The sequence below is a fragment of the Rhyacophila brunnea genome, unplaced genomic scaffold (assembly GCF_057557595.1).
Source record: "Rhyacophila brunnea isolate RB1 unplaced genomic scaffold, BYU_Rbru_1.0 scaffold_15, whole genome shotgun sequence".
NCBI classification, from domain to species: Eukaryota; Metazoa; Arthropoda; class Insecta; order Trichoptera; family Rhyacophilidae; genus Rhyacophila; species Rhyacophila brunnea.
Window position 1 is genome coordinate 21,489,631 of NW_028232806.1, and position 19,432 is coordinate 21,509,062.

General features: G+C 31.9%; 1 protein-coding gene across 1 annotated transcript in view; it reads right to left on the reverse strand.

Moving 5' to 3' along the window:
* Positions 1 to 19,432, reverse strand: part of sano (CABIT domain-containing protein serrano) — a 555,155-nt gene that overhangs the window by 285,988 nt on the left and 249,735 nt on the right. The window contains exon 3 of the mRNA XM_085942988.1: positions 9,253 to 9,287. The gene's annotated coding sequence lies outside the window, so the exon portion shown is untranslated. The remainder of the gene's footprint in view (positions 1 to 9,252; positions 9,288 to 19,432) is intronic.

Genomic DNA, 19,432 nt, shown 5'->3' on the forward strand with positions numbered 1-19,432 from the left:
TTCCGCTGTATCCGCTTTAACCGAACAGTACCGATATTTCTCTTCGCTGGCACTCTTTTTGAGACAAAAAGGGTAAAAGTATAGTAAAAACATAATAGTTAATTGTACATATTCTGCATATTTTTACATATTATGTTGGTATTGTATACCTACAATAATTTATCAATCTAAATAGTTTACGACCAAATATTTAATCATACACCTGACTGACAGAACTGGGAAAGTATTTAAAAAAACTATAACAATGTGTCTTGTATCTCTCGATTGATAAGGAAGTGTCATTATGATAAAGAGAGAAAGCACGTCGGCAGGTAAGCGCTATTTCATAAATAACATCTTATAAAATAGATATCACTGTTTAAGGGGGGACATGCTCGTCGAAGGTCAAAATTGAGTTTTTATTGTATTTTCAAACCATGATCCTGGACACTCCTTAAACGTTGTAGATAATCTATTTATATAATTTTGAAGCCTTATTATCCTTTATAGTTATTTTAAACATTTAATGACTGCATAAAGTATTTTTGTTATATAAAATAGTATTCTTTTAAACCTCTCGCTCTAATGTTTTAGAAAATAGTCATATTTCGGTACATAATTGTGCAGTGGTGTTAAGATTTTTTACATTTATTAATTTTTAAACGCATTTATAAAACCATTAGTATAATTTATTACGAGATAATTTTTGTAAAATATTCACGATAAAAAATTATATTGATAATCTCTGTGATCCCAAATTTGACAAGAATTAGGCTTTTTATTATTCAAAAAATCGGCAAGATTAACACATTTGAAGATGATTCTAAAGCTACTTATTATAAGCTATGTCTTTGACCATTCAAGTGTGATAAACATCTTATAAATAATGATTGTTTTATAATAATTATTGACCTAAGAATAAGCCTGTGGGCCTCGTAGGGGCGGCCAGGTCGAGCGGAGCCAAAAAATGTATGGGGACCACCATGAAAGCGCGGAGAGTGAGCGGTAGACAGTCTGGCCGCTCGTCGAATTTGCAGCGTTTCGAGCGGCTAGCTAGCGGTGTGTCAAACAAAATTGACTGTTCCCTCGCCCTTCCTTTCCCCGACTTCAAAAAACGTCTGCAATTGGTAGCGTTAGGTAGCCGCTGCTATGAATCTTTTGGATCACAAAATAGTTTGTGTTTTACGCGCGTCTTAGTTTGCTATTCATTTTTATTTGAAGGAAAATACCTACTAAGCCCATATTATTATAAATTACACTAGCATGTACCTATACTTTTAAGTTTTTTTTTTTTTAATATGTACAGGTATAAATAATCTAATGCATTTAAGTTTTGTACTATGTATTCCATTTGAGTCGTTTTTTGCGACCCGGTTTTTGACTTACGGCATCTTCAGGCACTATGCGCACTCATCAATACTAAATAAACACTGTCAATAAATGCAGTTAATTATATCTTATATACTAAAATTAATACAACAAAGTAGGTACCTACCTATTGAGTCAAGATTACCTACATATTGCCTGAAGATGTCGAATGCAGAGATGCAGAATTCCTCCAACTCACACGTACGTGTACATATAAAAAATAAACCACCAATATTATGTGTCATCACTGTCATCTTCAATAATAATTGGATAGGGAAATAGATACGTTGTTATTGTTATTAGGTACGTCGGTAGTATTCTTTATCAAGTCTCTAAACCCGCCACTGATATAGGTACACTGATGAAATTTATTTACGATAGTTTTAGATTTAAAATGCACATTAACCTTGATTTTGATATTAACAAGGTACACAATATGTAACAGAGCAAGGTTCCAATGAATTCGGCGAATGGCTGATAACCATTCCTCGTAGGTAACCAAGCTTCTTTGCCGGACGAACTATTTGGAAAATGTTTTTGGTCCGCGCACTATGTAAGATATAAAAAAAGTCTATAGGTATTATAGCAGGTACGTCCAAAATATTGTAATTTTGAAATTGGAAATGTCTATTTTTAACTAAATACAAATAAATACCTACTATAATTACGTTATTCCTGCTCCATTGTATTTTTTTAATTATGCGGAACATAAAATGAAATATTATTATTATTATTATTATTATATTGCTGGCGATAAAATAGTTTTGTTATGGGTGTAATAATAATAATGCCGATTGCTTACGCGGCAACTAATAACTTTCTTATTAATTTATTACGTCAGGTGTCATGTTTCTTGTCAAAACCATACGCGGTCAGCGCTGTGAAACCTTTTATTATTTTATTATATTATTTAATTCTGAATAAAATAATGTATAATTAATTTTTACCAGATTTTATATAATATTATTATTAACGTTTCAAAAAATGCGCTTGTGCGTTACTAATCATTTCAAAGTTTTCAATTCTTATTGTTTTTTTTAGTAGTTCGGCATTTTTTCTGGTTCGGTTAATCTTATAGGTATGCTGAGAATTCACTGTTTTTGTGAAATACGGGATTTTTACATATACAAATAAAACCCGCTTCTGTGTGGGGAATTATATACATAAACCTTTATCAATTTTGATCTAGTGACTGTCGGGCTATGTAAATTATTTATGTTTATTTACATAATATTTTCCATATTTAGCTTTGCATGTATAATAAAATGAACACTTTATAAATACTCACTTGTTTACGTAGGCGAGTGTAGTCAAGATCTCAAAAATTCTTCTTCTTCTTGGTCGTACACTCATGGCTGAGGATCGTGACCAAATTTGAATTTCGTCTTCCTTTGAGCGACCAAGACTTTCCATCCTTCTCGATCTTCCGCTTCTCTCAGGGCAGAATGGATGGTGCAATAATTATTACATGATTACAAATTCACCAATACTAAAAACGTTGTGGAACCGCCATCATGTGCCGAGTTATGCCAAGTCCCAAATCAAGATAAATAAAAAAACATTATATAAACAGTTTTAAAGTTGCATATCAATTGTTTGCAAACATTTGTATAAAAACAATTCATAGATACTATTGTAAACAAATGTGCATTTTTTTTTGTATTTCGCCACGAATAGAAAACGTATGCAAACGCACAAACAAACATGCGAGCGTGGACGTGTCTACAGATTTTGTTTCACTAAAAGTAACGCCGTGTGGTCTCGACGAATGTTGTTTTGATTAAATCTCATAAATCTGCATGATACGGGCTGCCCAGACTACATTTAATTGATAACAATGTGTGCAGGTGAATACGTGCGTAGACTTACAAATGTTTGTAATGTGAATTTGTTAAGCGATATCAGTTTACAAACAATGTGGGTATTTTACAAAAAGATCATACAATACCCTATGGTTATAATCCAAACAACTCTGTTCAGGTTCTCGATTTCTTTAAATATATTAAATAAATTTTTATATTGAAAAGGTGACGTGCCACTGGCTCAAACCGCTGGTAAAGGACGCTCTTACGTGGGACAGGCCAAGCATTTGGAGCGGATAATTAGTCTAGACTTCATCGCGCGTTGCATGAGCGTTTCCACCAGGTCCGCGGCCTAAGGTAGTGTTTTTTTGAAATACGCCATTTCTTTTGTTATTCCCCAGTGGTTAAGCTAAGACATATGGCCGTAGCCATAAATTGACAAACTATAATTGAAGAAGGGAGTAAAATGATATTGACGCGCGTGTTTGAACATGTACCGTTTAAAAAAAAATTAAAAAAATTCGGTTAGGTACATGTTCAAACACGCGCGTCAATATCATTTTACTCTCTACTTCAATTATAGTTTGTCAATTTATGGCTACGGCTGTATGTTTTAGCTTAACCACTGGGGAATGACAAAAGAAATGGCGTATTTCAAAAAAACACTACCTTATGCTTAGGTCAATAATTATTATAAAGCAATAATTATTCATAAGATGTTTATCACACTTGAATGGTCAAAGACATAGCTTATAATAAATAGCTTTAGAATCATCTTCAAATGTGTTAATTTTGCCGATTTTTTGAATAATAAAATGCCTAATTCTTGTCAAATTTGGGATCACAGAGATTATCAATATATTTTTTTATCGTGAATATTTTACAAAAATTATCTCATAATAAATTATACTAATGGTTTTATAAATGCGTTTAAAAATTAATAAATGTAAAAAATCTTAACACCACTGCACAGTTATGTACCGAAATATGACTATTTTCTAAAACATTAGAGCGAGAGGTTTAAAAGAATACTATTTTATGTAACAAAAATACTTTATGCAGTCATCAAATGTTTAAAATAACTATAAAGGATAATAAGGCTTCAAAATTATATAAATAGATTATCTACAACGTTTAAGGAGTGTCCAGGATCATGGTTTGAAAATACAATAAAAACTCAATTTTGACCTTCGACGAGCATGTCCCCCCTTAAGCTGGCTGAAAATAAAATCTTACGTACTATAGTGGCACATTTATGTATTATCTTCATCTGATGACAGTATTCAGTCAGTGCCGTAACACGTTTTTTTGACTCCCTTTCAAGATATCTAATTTGTATTTCTTTTATTCTTTCAGTGATTTGCCGCCCCTTCAAATGTGCCACCCATAAGTAATCCATGTCATACCTACGTCCAAGAGCTGACACTATTTTAACTTTAGTATCAAAACACACCCGGTCCCTAATACATCAGTTACATTTCATCATATGTAACTGTTACATCAGTACACATCAGTTAGTACATCAGTTAATCATTCAAATATGATAAATTAAGCCGGGTTGCCGAAAGAGTTAGGTTAGTTTTTTATTGGCAATATTTTTTATGACGGAAGATAAAAAAAATAAAAGTTTAAGCCAAATGGTTTGGCCGCAGCATGTAATTGTCGAACACAATTGGCCGTGAATGATCGATTCGGCCGTTAAAACCCTTTTATATTTGAAGGGATATCTTTTTTACGGCAGATTTATACAATCTCTTGCATCTGAAACAGATTTTTTCAGAACAGTCCTGTTTTTATTCTTCAACCGCAATTATTATATCGCTGTAAGTTCGTGCGAAATAACTTTATTATTGTGCACAAAAAAAAATAGGCAACAAAATAATTTCAACATATCGAGCCGTCAATGGTGTGCAGACGATTCTTTCCATTTCTTCGAGCACATTAAAATAATTCATTTTATTATGTAATAATGTTATATATAAAATCATAGCAGATAAATCTTAAACGGATAAGAACGAATGCTCTTGAAAATCTCGGGGTTATTCTGCCAATTGCTCAGCATAAAATTCTAAGCGTCCTCCTCCAAATATTTATATGATCTAAGTACTTATAATACTATAGTACTATATTAATATGTACTATAGTAATAATACTATAGTATATAGTAATAATACTATAGTAATACCTATAGTACTAATAAAATATAATAATAATTAAATACTTACTAATTTTCAAGACCGTTTCAAGATGTTTTAAAAATACTTTAGAAAAAAATGAAAATTAAGATTTTTTAGCCACTTGATGTTTATGTACTTCCGGCCTTTTGATTCTAGTTGTAGTGTTCATCATAAATATTCCACAAAAAATGTAAAGTGTGGATCTTTAAATTTGTTTTACAATTGCATACCTATACACCTAGCTATACTTCTTAATTTTATTTGAGTATTTAAATTACCACATTTAATTTGAAAAATTGGTGATATATACAATTGGCATATTCAATAAAAATATGCACCACTATTTTATCAAAACAATATGCCTTCTTTAAGCAGTTCGAAATATTTTCTTGAAGACTATTCTTTTGCTATCATTTCGGCCTTTTGTAAATTTATTTAAAAATAACTCTCAGTATTTATTGGATCCTTAAACGTGCTTTTTTGACTCTATGTTCTTATATAATATGTTACGCCAAATGTGCGAAATTGACTATTACATGAAATGGGCAAAATTTTTACTAATTCATGTAATAGTCAAGCCCGTTGCCTTATTTATGAATAAGGTAAATTATCTGCCGATTGCGTGAATTCGCCAGGGTATGGAATTCTTAAACTGTCAACATGACAGTAGAAAAAGTAAATTTAATACGGATGGTTTTATTAGTTACAATTGGACATAATATTATATTATTATTATTGGGTTAGGTAAGGTTAGGTTAGGTTTTGTAATTTTTAATTCAACTGAATGTCCATTTTGAGGTTAGCTAACAAGTGTTAAGAAACTATCACAATCAAACAATCGACCATTGCACGATTGGTATCATATAGTTCTCGATTTTTTTTGGGCATAGTAAATGTATATGAACGTCATTGTAGTTATTGATTGGTATATTTTTATATAATCAATGACATTTGACACATTTGGTTAGTTTGATTAGTTGCAAAAAACACTTCCGGAGCGCGACCATCTATTTTGACCAATGCATGAGCATTTGACGCATTTGGTTTAGTTGCAAAAAACACCACCGTAGCGCTACTATCTAATTTGCCCAATGCATGAACTAGGCAGAAAACATACTGTCGAATTCACGCACTTGGCAGATATTTTACATAATTTATGAATAAGGTAACGGGCTTGCATTTTTCATGATTTAGGCAAAATTTTTCCCATTTCATGTTATAGTCAATTTCGCACATTCGGCGTAACATATACATTATTATGTCATTTTTGCAATTGAGACCGAAACATCTATATTCGAATTGAATATTCATTTTAGTTGATTCAAATGCACGTTTTGATAAGCTGTTGTGGGATAATATAGGCCCCTACTTAAAATTTATTTAATTTAATTAAAACAGTTTAATCGAAATCGTGTATTATTATAGATTGGCGTTTAAAATAACTTCCCCTTAATGTTATTCCGGCACACTGCAGATAACTGAAGTCAGCAGATAACCAAGTTTTCCTTAAATCGTAAGTTCGGGAGGATTGACGTCACTCCAGCTTGATTTTAACAAATTTCCCAACGATGAATTATCTACTATATTTTCATATCTCACAAATTTTATTTTAATAACTTTACATTTTGAATTATTTTAATAAACTGTTATGTATCCATAACTCCCTTCTCTATGATATCTCCCCAATGACAATACATTGTCTTTTATTTAACTCACCGATACCCTAAGTTACTAATTATGTACCATTGTTAATAATATTCGATCGGTGTGATTTCTACTATTGCAATGTACCTAGTCAATATTATATTATTGATCAACCCCAATTTATCCACCCTATCTACCTGTGTTGCTACACGGATATATACCCTTGTACGTGAACTCTCTTCTTGGTCGTGCACTCATGGCTGAGGATCGTGACCACATTTAAATTTCGCCATCCTTTGAGCGACCAAGACTCTCCATCCTTCTCGATCTTCCACTTTTCTCAGGGAAGAATGGATGGTGCCCCCAGTCGGCTCTTTCACTTGGTCGCTCTATCGCGCAGACGCTCTTTCTCTGCTTTGCCTTCCCTGGAGGCTACCCAAAACTATCAATCTCTCCAGGTTGTCCGGTCCGCGCCTGACAATATGTCTAAAAACGTACGTACGTGAACTAAACATCACTAAAATGTTACTTACATACTATTTCATATTTATATTATTGTAAATGATTCTAATATCATTCAACTTGGACCACTCAGCTTGTTCAAACTTAGCTCTACCCTCCGAGTTGTTATTTCCCTTTTATTTACAACATGTAAGTGTTCTTTGAGAACATGACGAATAAACGTCACTGAAGATTAACATCCATTGGGTAGTATTACTGACATACAACTTCTACTGGACCACGTGAAGGATCAGGGCTCGTTGACAAGGATTTCTGTTGCCGAAAACATAACAAAACTAAGCAATAAAAAATTAGGGTACAGTTCGATTATGAGGAACACAGCGGAAAACACATTTTGAAAATACCCGATATACTGGATTATTTGTTAGTTTGGGTTAGTTTAGGTTGGGTTAGGCTAAGTTAGGTTAGGTTAGGTTAGGTTAGGTTAACCTAACAAAAAATCCAGTATATCGGGTATTTTCAAAATGTGTTTTCCGCTGTATTCCTCATAACCGAACTGTACCAAAATTAGATATTACTAGGTAATGCAGTTGAAAGGATATCGGTTTAGTAAAAAAAAAATTAAAAAAAAACTTTAACTAACTTACTTATATAATTATGTAATTACGTTTTAACAGAAGTACCCAATTAGAAATAACTAATATGTATGCATCATAAACAGATCGATAGCTAAGAGATGAAAGCACTGTCAGGGAAAATGAAACATGTGAATTTGAGTGCCAATCAGTTTAACCTTTTTTTCTAATTATGTTTGTTTTTATAATAAATTAATCATTGACATAGCGAGCGATGATTATAATATGAAATAACGCGTCATTCCGTTTTACAAGAGGTAGATACAAACGCATTAGTAAGGTATTTCCAGAAGGCGTGACGTATCGCAAAATGTGTGTTAATGTTAATAGATGAGTAACAATGACAGACTAATTTCTAGCGAAGGTCATTGGTTACTTTCTATTTACACTACAGTTTATTTTACATCGACACGTTAATGTAATAAGCTTACGTATGTATGACAGTAGCAAATTATAAATTAATATTTATTTTTCACACATTTTTGTTTTATTTTCAAAGAATCTCTTTATTTTGAACTGAATGGTACAGTGGAACCTCTATTTTACGTGTTTTGCTATTTCCGTGTAGTTTCAGCGGCCCCGTTTTATTTTTGTAGATTTTATACATTCAATTCCCGGTTTTACGTTTTTATTTATCGCAATTCAAGTTTTAAATATTCAAAATGTATTATAATGAAATACCCTTTTATGTCAATGTGGCAGGAGGTTGCAGGTATGTTGGCCAATACAAAAGGGAATCATGACACAAATAAGGTCGGATACCAGTGCCTTTGTTTGTTTACATGACACGCGTCTCGCCGCGATACGTCGCAAGTGTAATATGTCGACGGCTCAATTAAGTCACCTGTACCTCGACCGCGCGCAAGAGGTGACTCGTCACGAGTGCATGTGGACGGCTCAGTGAGGTCACATGTACGAAATGCTTGCGAGTCAAAATGCACCATATAACATACCGCATAATTATTATTTAGCTCGGTGCATACTCTTTCCTTTGTAATATCCTACAAATATTCAAGTATACCCACCTTTCAAAAGCATTCATTTAATTTATTGTTGCCGATGACTATATATCATATTATTAGTATATGTGTTAATTTAATTTAGGTACCTACTTCAATTGTATAAAATGTTATTAATATTGATTTGTGTTTCAATTTTAATAATAATAAAACTATTTTGACATACCAATTTAAATCAGGTGACAGGGTTGATGATATTTCCTGAAATCACAAAAAATCATTCGTTAATACGATGAACAATTATTTATTAAATAGTATACTGGCAATAGCAATAGGTATAGGTACATAACGAAATAATAAAATAGTAAAATATATATATATATTTATAAGTATTTCTTATCACTCAATATTTTGTGGTTAGGGAGAAAGCAACTTATTGAATTATTATCAGTTATCATAAAAAAATATGTATGTAGTATTTAGTCTCTCTAAAAGCAATTGTACTTACTGACTATCTTTCGATCTAACAAGTTATCAAATTTAGAATAGAGATTATTAATTATGTTAAAACTCTACACGTAAAATATTTTTTTGCCGTCATTGATGCAATACGCAAATAAAATTTCTAAGCTATGGGTCACCACTTTAGGAGTTTCATTGTAAAGGGGCAATAATTACTTAGGGGTGACAGCTCGTATAAATGGAGGAACAAGAGTCTATTGCTGCGTGACGGTATACAGTTGGTACAGGAGTAAATGACACAGGAGAGATGTTAGAGGTCCGTGGCCTGATGCTGTAGTCCCAGACACAGTGAGAGAATGCTTTTGGGAGAGACGCGTCGAGAGAGTGCGCTGGTCCGAGGCCCGGTGTAAGTGAGTACAGTGCGGTGTCATACTGAAACTGAGATTTGACTCCGACTTAGATAGCTCATACGTGAATATTTGGTAAATTGCGAGAGTCACTGTTGATTTAGTTTCCAATTGGGTAATCTGCTGACCGCTGCATCGTTGCAACTTCGAGGTGTTTCGATGACAAAACCCGAGGTAGTCCTATAGAAGTGTGTCACGCTTGTAGAATATGCTGATCGTAGATGCGGCGATTATGCGTTAGTTGAATTGTTGTTGAACAAGTTGTTATTTTCGTAATAACGCTAACAAGAGCCGAGGTTGTTTCCCGATACACATGTTTATCATTACTCTGAAAATATATTTTAATATTGATTTAATATATTTATAATTTAATTTTAATTGAGTTAATAATAGTCCTATCTGTAGGCGGCTCTCGTGGTGCAGTGCGTAAGGCGCTTGCCGTCCACCCGAGAGTTCCTGGATTCGTTTCGATTCGATTCGAGGGCACACAATATTTATGTGTTTTTCCCAAGGCCTGGGTATTTGTGACTATTCAAAATTACTAACAAGCACCTTGTACGTAAAAGCAAGGACATGGTTATTAATGATTCTAAAAAAAATAGTTCTATCTATTCGTATAAGTAGTAAAGATATTTAATAGTATAAAAACTTAAATATTTAAAATGTAGGGGGGTAATAAATCAAAAAATTAAAAGCTTTTGAACCATAAAATATATTGTTAAATTGAATCAACAGATATGTACAAATGTGAACTCAGTTACTTTTTTTTAAACTTCTTTTTCTCATCAATTCATCAAAATCAATCAGTATACATATTATTTGAGTGATGAGATTTGTTTCACAAAAAAATATAAACAACGCTATATAATTATGATTATGACCTTTTGCCGCATACCCTTCAATTATTGTGGGATTTTTAGAAGCAAAAATAATCTGCACTCGTGTGAGCTTTTTAAAAGTTCTTATGCATTTCTCAGTAAAGATTAATAGCATGAAGATTGCAAGGTGGGAGTATGAAAGAAACTTAATGATGGGATGAGGTTTGAAATTCGCGAATGATAAATGAAGGATGCACTAAAATTCAAATGGAATTTTGCATTACAAAACTTGTATTATTGAGCAAATGTATCTATCTTCTTTTGAACAATGTATTGATGTGTTTTATTACAACTACATACTAATTGAAAATAGTATACTGCTAAGTATTTATTCTCCCTTCGCAAAACATATTATAGGTACTCTTTACTAGGGAATCCAATCCCGAGCCAAAATTCTGATCCCGTGATTTCGGGATTACAATTTGACTATCCCGGGATTGGCATTTTTTCCCACTGTTAATATAAAAATTTTATATTTACAAATAACATTGATGAAATCGGTCAAAAATAAATCTAGTATAATTTATACTATTTAAGACATTTATTTTTAATATCGTATACGTTCAATCTTGGAAATACATAAGCTTAATAGAGTAAATAATATTGTAATATAAATAAAATTGTGAATTTAATATGAGATTGCTGTTTCTGATAGTAAAGACTTAATGAATGGGTTAGCGAGATTTAAAATAGTAAAGCAAATCACGGTCTACTTATGGTCTTTCCGCTTTGTAAATCTAATTAGTCAGCCAAATATGAAACTGCCGTAAAACGTATGAGTTCATGGTGGAATTACTTTGTTAATAGTGCGAAGCATTGTTTTTTCCAATCTTTCACATTTTTATTAATTTATGTGAAAAAATAAAATGAATCGGCAACTTACACATGGGTATAAAATCAAACTTCATACAAACTCAGTTTATTTTTAATGTAGTTATTTGTTATTAAAAGTATTTTTTCTGTTATACTTTCTTTTTTATTTTATTTTTCATAAAAATTGATAAAAAAATCAATCCCGAAAGTTTCGGGATTATGTTTATCAATCCCGGGATTCATAGGTATCGAAAATAGCTCGGAATCCCGGGATTAAAATCCCTACTCTTAACTCTATATTAAGTGATTAAGGGGGGACATGCTCGTCGAAGGTCAAAATTGAGTTTTTATTGTATTTTCAAACCATGATCCTGGACACTCCTTAAGCGTTGTAGATAATCTATTTATATAATTTTGAAGCCTTATTATCCTTTATAGTTATATTAAACATTTGATGACTGCATAAAGTATTTTTGTTACATAAAATAGTATTCTTTTAAACCTCTCGCTCTAATGTTTTAGAATATAGTCATATTTCGGTAAATAACTGTGCAGTGGTGTTAAGATTTTTTACATTTATTAATTTTTAAACGCATTTATAAAACTATTAGTATAATTTATTACGAGATAATTTTTGTAAAATATTCACGATAAAAAATTATATTGATAATCTCTGTGATCCCGAATTTGACAAGAATTAGGCATTTTATTATTCAAAAAATCGGCAAGATTAACACATTTGAAGATGATTCTAAAGATATTTATTATAAGCTATATTTTTGACCATTCAAGTGTGATAAACATCTTATGAATAATGATTGCTTTATAATAATTATTGACCTAAGAATAAGGTAGTGTTTTTTTGAAATACGCCATTTCTTTTGGCATTCCCCAGTGGTTAAGCTACAACATACGGCCGTCGCCATAAATTGACAAACTAAAATTAAAGTAGGGAGTAAAATTATGTTGACGCGCGTGTTTGAACATGTACCTAACCGAATTTTTTTTTATTTTTTTTTAAACGGTACATGTTCAAACACGCGCGTCAATATCATTTTACTCCCTACTTTAATTTAGGTTTGTCATTTTATGGCGACGGCCGTATGTTGTAGCTTAACCACTGGGTTAAAAATTAATAAATGAATAATAAAATGCCTAATTCTTGTCAAATTCGGGATCACAGAGATTATCAATATAATTTTTTATCGTGAATATTTTACAAAAATTATCTCGTAATAAATTATACTAATAGTTTTATAAATGCGTTTAAAAATTAATAAATGTAAAAAATCCCAACACCACTGCACAGTTATGTACCGAAATATGACTATATTCTAAAACATTAGAGCGAGAGGTTTAAAAGAATACTATTTTATGTAACAAAAATACTTTATGCAGTCATCAAATGTTTAAAATAACTATAAAGGATAATAAGGCTTCAAAATTATGTAAATAGATTATCTACAACGTTTAAGGAATGTCCAGGATCATGGTTTGAAAATACGATAAAAACTCAATTTTGACCTACGACGAGCACGTGGGCCGTCAAGAGACTGCTACTAAGTTTACATTAAAAAGCTCCTAGATTATTAGTATAATTTGTAGAGTATGTTTATGATTTTGAAATCAGTTTTTATCTTGGCATAATGAAAAGTTTTTTTTTAAATTTTATACGTCTATTTGTTATATTATAACTCATTAATTACTAAACTAATATTAATGAAACTTAATACCAATTTAGTAGAGTTTCATTGCAATGTTCCGACATTTATATAAAACAACTCGAAACTAACGCACTTGAAACAATTCACCGCAAATAAGTAAAGTGATACTGTTTTGTTGAATTATTATTTCAGTATTCATCTGTTAAAAATGTTAGACTAGAAATTAGCAGTTCAAAAATGTAATCCATTATTAATATTGTTGTTCAAAGATGAATATCGTATAATTCAAAATGAATGCAGGTAAAAATCTAATCAACACTTTGCAAGTAAGTATTATTAATTTTATTTATACAATATACCAACATGTTGACTTTCAAGCAAATCTGATATAAATATTCTTGTTTCATTTTCAGAAATTTTAAGCTGTTTGCGGTGTTAAAAAGGCTAGATTTAACGCATACGCAAAATCGAAATTTAACAAGCTAGATGCATATTCAAAAAGTTAATAACGCTGTTTATACTCATCATATTGGTAGACATTAATAAAATAAATACTGATTGATACATAATATTATGTAATACATAGTATATCAAAGAATACACACATAGGATTTGAACACAGTGAGAAAGAGTTCATGTGGTCATGTGCAAAATGAAGCTTTAGGATAAAACATAATGTTATGAGGAGCCGGTTTGATAAATTGACGCAATTATGCCGCGTTCAGTCAGGGAGTAGGCATTTAATAATGCATTTTGTAACACGAAACTGTATGCATTTACAGTGCTATTACGCGATGCATGTAAACTGATATTTTCGACTTTCATACATACATAGTCCGGCGAAGTTTTATGAAAGCTTTTGGAGTATAATTCAATATACTTAGTTACTCTTGATTACCCATAGAAGTTTAAAAAAAAACTCTAATATTCAATTTTTCACCACGCCGAAGATAAAAAATATGACCAACAATGCTTGGTCTTGATTTTTATTATAGCATTTGACTTTTACCTTCCTGTGTTTTCAAGAAATGTTTTTTGATAAAGACCAATGCATTTGGTATACAAATACTGAACCTAACTTATTAGAACCTATCATATGTACCTATATTATTAGAACAGAATGTAATCAATATCATTTTATAGATAGTCAATATTAAAATAAACCAACAATAGCCCATCTTGAAACGGCGGCTTAGCCTCCAAGCTCTGTCAGATTGGCATAATAGAATCTCCGACTTGCTTATGTGGCGAATTGCAGGATGCCGATCACATCCTCTGTGAGTGTCCACATATGTAGGTTGAAAGGGAAGAGCTTCTTTAGTCAGTCCGACCTTCAGTTGGACCGGTCGGCTATTGCGACTTGGTATCTACGAGGGAAAATTTCTCAGCTTATAAAATGTTTGCGGCATTTTACGGGCGAGCCAAAGGGTCTTTTCTCATAGAGAATTTACCGTAATACATTATATTATCGAAGTAGGGATCACGCACACTCGCACGCCAACCAAGGTCTTGGGAAGTTGCTCCTGGGACACTTTTGACACATATTTTAAGAGCACCTAACGTTCGTTACGCTACGGTATACGCCTCCATAACGGGTGTGGAGACATGGCGGGTGGTGGATGGAAAAGAAATCTCGAAAAGCCCATCTTGAAATTAGACAATAAAAAATAAAACGTTACCTCACTTGAAAACACAACCCTCCAAAAAAACTGTAGGTATGATTTTCTGACAATTTTAACGGTGCTCTAGAAAACCAAACACTGTACAGTGTTTTAACCTGTCTAATTAATTGTCTGTTAATTATTTATATAATTTGGAGGACAGTTTTTATCGAATCTTTTTAATGATGAGAACTAAAATAATAAGTATGTGAAGTAGGTACATATTCATAATAATAATATTAAAGATTCTGGGTACAAAAATACACACACGAAAATTGAAAAGTTGTAGTGTTTTATATATTGAACACCGTGTTAATGCATTAAAACTGTTTTTAATACTCATTTCTAAGTTTAAAACTGGGCGTACGTGATATTATAATAATGGCAAGCATTCAGCGGAAAACATGGCGACTAAATTATATGGGATGTGTTCTGAAACTTCTTCGATATAATATAATTATCATCCGTTATAATAAGTGTCACTTGTAACACTGTTTTCCTTGTCAAAACTAGTAAACTGACTCTGACGATGACAGAGTAGGTAGATTTATTTTCTGCCTTGTCAATCTTGTGAAATTGCTGGATATCATTTGTGGTAAGTTTTATTTTTGTACTTCTGTATTTTTTTTTAATGAGACAAGATTATTCTCGGTATTTAATTGTCCCAAATATATATCCGACACCCATCCTGAAATCACACTATAATATGTATGTGAAAAATTAAAACTTTGAGATTTTTCACTCACGATGGACGAGGGGTAACGTATCAGCTTTAAAGTCGTGGGAGTTCAATACCCGGGCCAGGAAAGTTCTATTTTTTGCAATGTGTATTTGGATCTAGAGTATGCACATATAACGTTGAGGATGTGACTTAGATACATTTCTCGTAAAAAAATCTGTTAAGAATCCTCTCGTGAGGCATCCAAAATCTACATTGGAATGTAGATCAAATTGAACATTTATGCACCGTTGAGCGTCACACCCGGAATGGCTGTAAATGCTAATGGCTTACGCAATTCTATACCCAATTTAATGCAGTCCTAAAATAATGCAATAGGTTCAATATTTTAGTGTATTATAATTATCGATAGAATTTCTGATTTTTTGCTAAACCGATAGTTAAATAATTAAAAAAATATATGTCGTAAGCAATGTTCCCTCTAAGGTGTGCGCGCGCACACATGCCAAAATATGTCCGCACACATGTTTTCCTACCCCGCATAGTCCTCATACAAAAATATTGTGAAAGAAAGTTTCCTTTGCCAGATTTTAGCTTTGCTCGAATGTACGAAACCATCACATGAACAATTCTTCGACTCGTATTGTTGTTTTTATTTAATAAAACGCAATTTTTTTATAGTACTTATTCCACTTTTAATTAATATATTAGGACCGGTTTTGTCCGCCTCACTGGGACATTTTCAACCCACTGAGGCGGACGAAACCGGTCCTAATATATTAATTAAAAGTGGAATAAGTACTATAAAAAAATGCGTTTTATTAAATAAAAACAACAATACAATGCAGTTCCACCATGAATTGACAGTTAACAAAATAAAAGAAATTCTTAGACTCATTTCTCGAAAGGCGGAAAGCTGAAATTAATAAATACCTTAAATAATTAATGAAAAATTATATGTATGTGTTTGTGGGGGGAGGGGTGTAAATTTACCGCCACGGGTGACACCAACCATAGTTACGCCACTCCTCAGGTGCGTTGATGATCCACACACACAATAGAACAATTAGAAGGAACGTTGGTCTTAGGTATAAAAACTACTTATATGATTATTGAACATACATATTTTGAAAACATCTCAGATAATATGTATACTAGGAAAAATCTTTTGAAAACATACGACGCCTAGCAGGACTCAAACTATCAGCCACTGGATTCGCGCCAATCTGCTATACCAATTGAACCATGGACGCTCTATCTAAATACGACGAAATTAAATAGTAGTTTTTATACATTTATGAAACCTTTCGTAAATTATGTCGGTAGTCGGCTTTTTGTATTTTTAAAATCAAAGTATCAATTATTACCTAAATGACTAACTAGTGTCAGGATATCTTCAAATTTTAGTTTATTTTCGTATTTGCACTTGCTAATAATTTAATATTTTTGTTTTTACAACGAATAATTCAAAAGATTTGAGAATGTAGCATTTTTTATTGTTAAATAAAATATTTTACATTCTCAAATCTTGTGAATTATTCGTTAAATAAAAAAAAGATTTTATATGATTATTGTTTCTTTTAATTTTTTTTTGCCATGGATTATAAAATATTCACATAAACAATATACTATCTACTATATATTATGTACATTGAAAGAAACATAATATTATTTAGTTTTATTGATAATTTGTTTGTTATAAAAACAAATGCCATTGCAACCATGAAATTTTACCATATTTCACTCATGTATCCACTTAAGATAGATAGGGGTAGAGAGTAGTGATGTTTTCTTGAAGGCGACCAATAATCATTTTAGATTGCAGTACTCATGATAATGATGACAGTGATACTTAAATGAATTTTACAATGAACATGCAAACAATAATGTAATGAATAATAGTATTTAATTAACATAAAATAGTAAACACCAACTACAAAACTTGTACACTAACGTGAAGTTATGTACAGGTATAAATAATAATTTAAAAGCTCTGTATAAATAAGTAGGCTCTTATTCGACTCAAAATAAAAGTCCAGGATTTAGGGGCAATTTATTTTGTACCGGTTCGCCCATTCGAAACGTCGTTAGGTTGACCAAAAATGTGCGCTTAAAATCTTCGACTCTCTTCAAAGGTCCAGTGAACTTTTATTTTTGCATGAGTATTAATGAACTTACACATTAATTATCAATGCATCTTAAATGACAAGCAAGATCGAATGCATCATTTGAGGAAAATCCAATTTTAAACATCATCTTCAGTCAATCTAGATTTTTATTTGAAGTATGCAGTAGATTATAATTTATCATTGCCTTTTTCAATTTCCTAGATTTCTACTCTCATCCACGAATATCTGATATCAAAAAAACCAATTGACAAGAATTAGTTACCGAAGGTAGGTTAGCAATATGGACACACTTACACAGTATTTTTTATTGATATTTCGCATGTTTTCACAAATTTTCTTTAAATCAAATTTATTTATTTATTTAAATCAAATCAAATTAAAATCAAATTTATTTATTTTACATATAATGAACATAACAAATTATAAACTCAAAGCGTTCACGACATGACATAAAATAAGTTTTAATATTTTTTAAAAATAAAATACAGAGAAGTGTGAATTAATAATACAATAAGTAATAAAATAACAAAAGAAATAAAGTAAATAACAAAAATAACAAAATAAAAGTAGATTGAAGCACACAGAGTGAACTTTGATAGACCCTATCTCAATAACTTATAAAACAACGTCCACCTAACGTAAGTAGAATATATCAATATCCGAAGCGATTTCATTAAACATGGTTATTGCCCTCCCAATTGGCATTACTAATGGCAGGTTAGTTCTGCACCATGGCAGAACAAACAACGGATGTCCTCGATTCCTAAGGGAATTATCAGAGACACACAAGCAAACACCACCAAAACTGGCAGAGTTCAAATTTACGCCGCGTATAAGTCTGAAAAAATATGTAGCTAAATAAAGATCCCTTCCAAATTTTAAGCTACAGTATGTTAGCATTCCTAAGAGAAAATCAGTCGGATAGAGCCACGGATAATATCCATACAGCCAAAAGTAAAGGAGTCTTAAAAAAATCTTTTGGACTCTCTCCACCATAAGGCCGTACTTAAACTGATGCGGGGTCCAAACGACAGACCCACCCTCAAGTCTGCTTCTAACTAAGGAGTTATAGAGAATTTTCAGTACCGTAACATCCAAACAGACCCGGGAAGTACGCAAGACAAATCCCAACATCTTTAGCACCTTTTTACAAATGGTAATGTAAATTTGTAAATTTATCCACTTAAAAGGTACTTGAAAGCCAGTGATTCCCAACTGGGTTCTTCCAAGCTTTATAGGTCTGCGAGCTATGCCATTTGGAGCTAGGCCTTTGCCAGAATTAATAAAATCATGCAAAAAGGTACAACTTAAAACCAGTTTAGTAATAGTAGGAGTTTCGCAAGAATTTACAATTGGCGTCAAGGCTTTTGTCATACAAAAAAAAATGTTATAAACCACTATTCTAATCGAACGAATTCGATTCTAATCAATAAAAAAATATGTAAATTCAGTAGGTACTATATTACTATAACGTATAGGCTTACTAAGTCGTGGGCTTTGGATTCTGTGTGTTTTTAGATTCAGAGTATGGACTAAATAGATTGATCAAGTGGCTTATAGGTACGAGTACATATTTCTCATAAAAAAAAACTGTAAAGAACCCCTGCTTGAGAAGGCAAAGATTATGATTGTGGAGCTAATTAAAATAACTACTCCTATATAGGTATTACGTTTAATTTAAATTTATAAAATTTTAAATTATATCTTAATCTT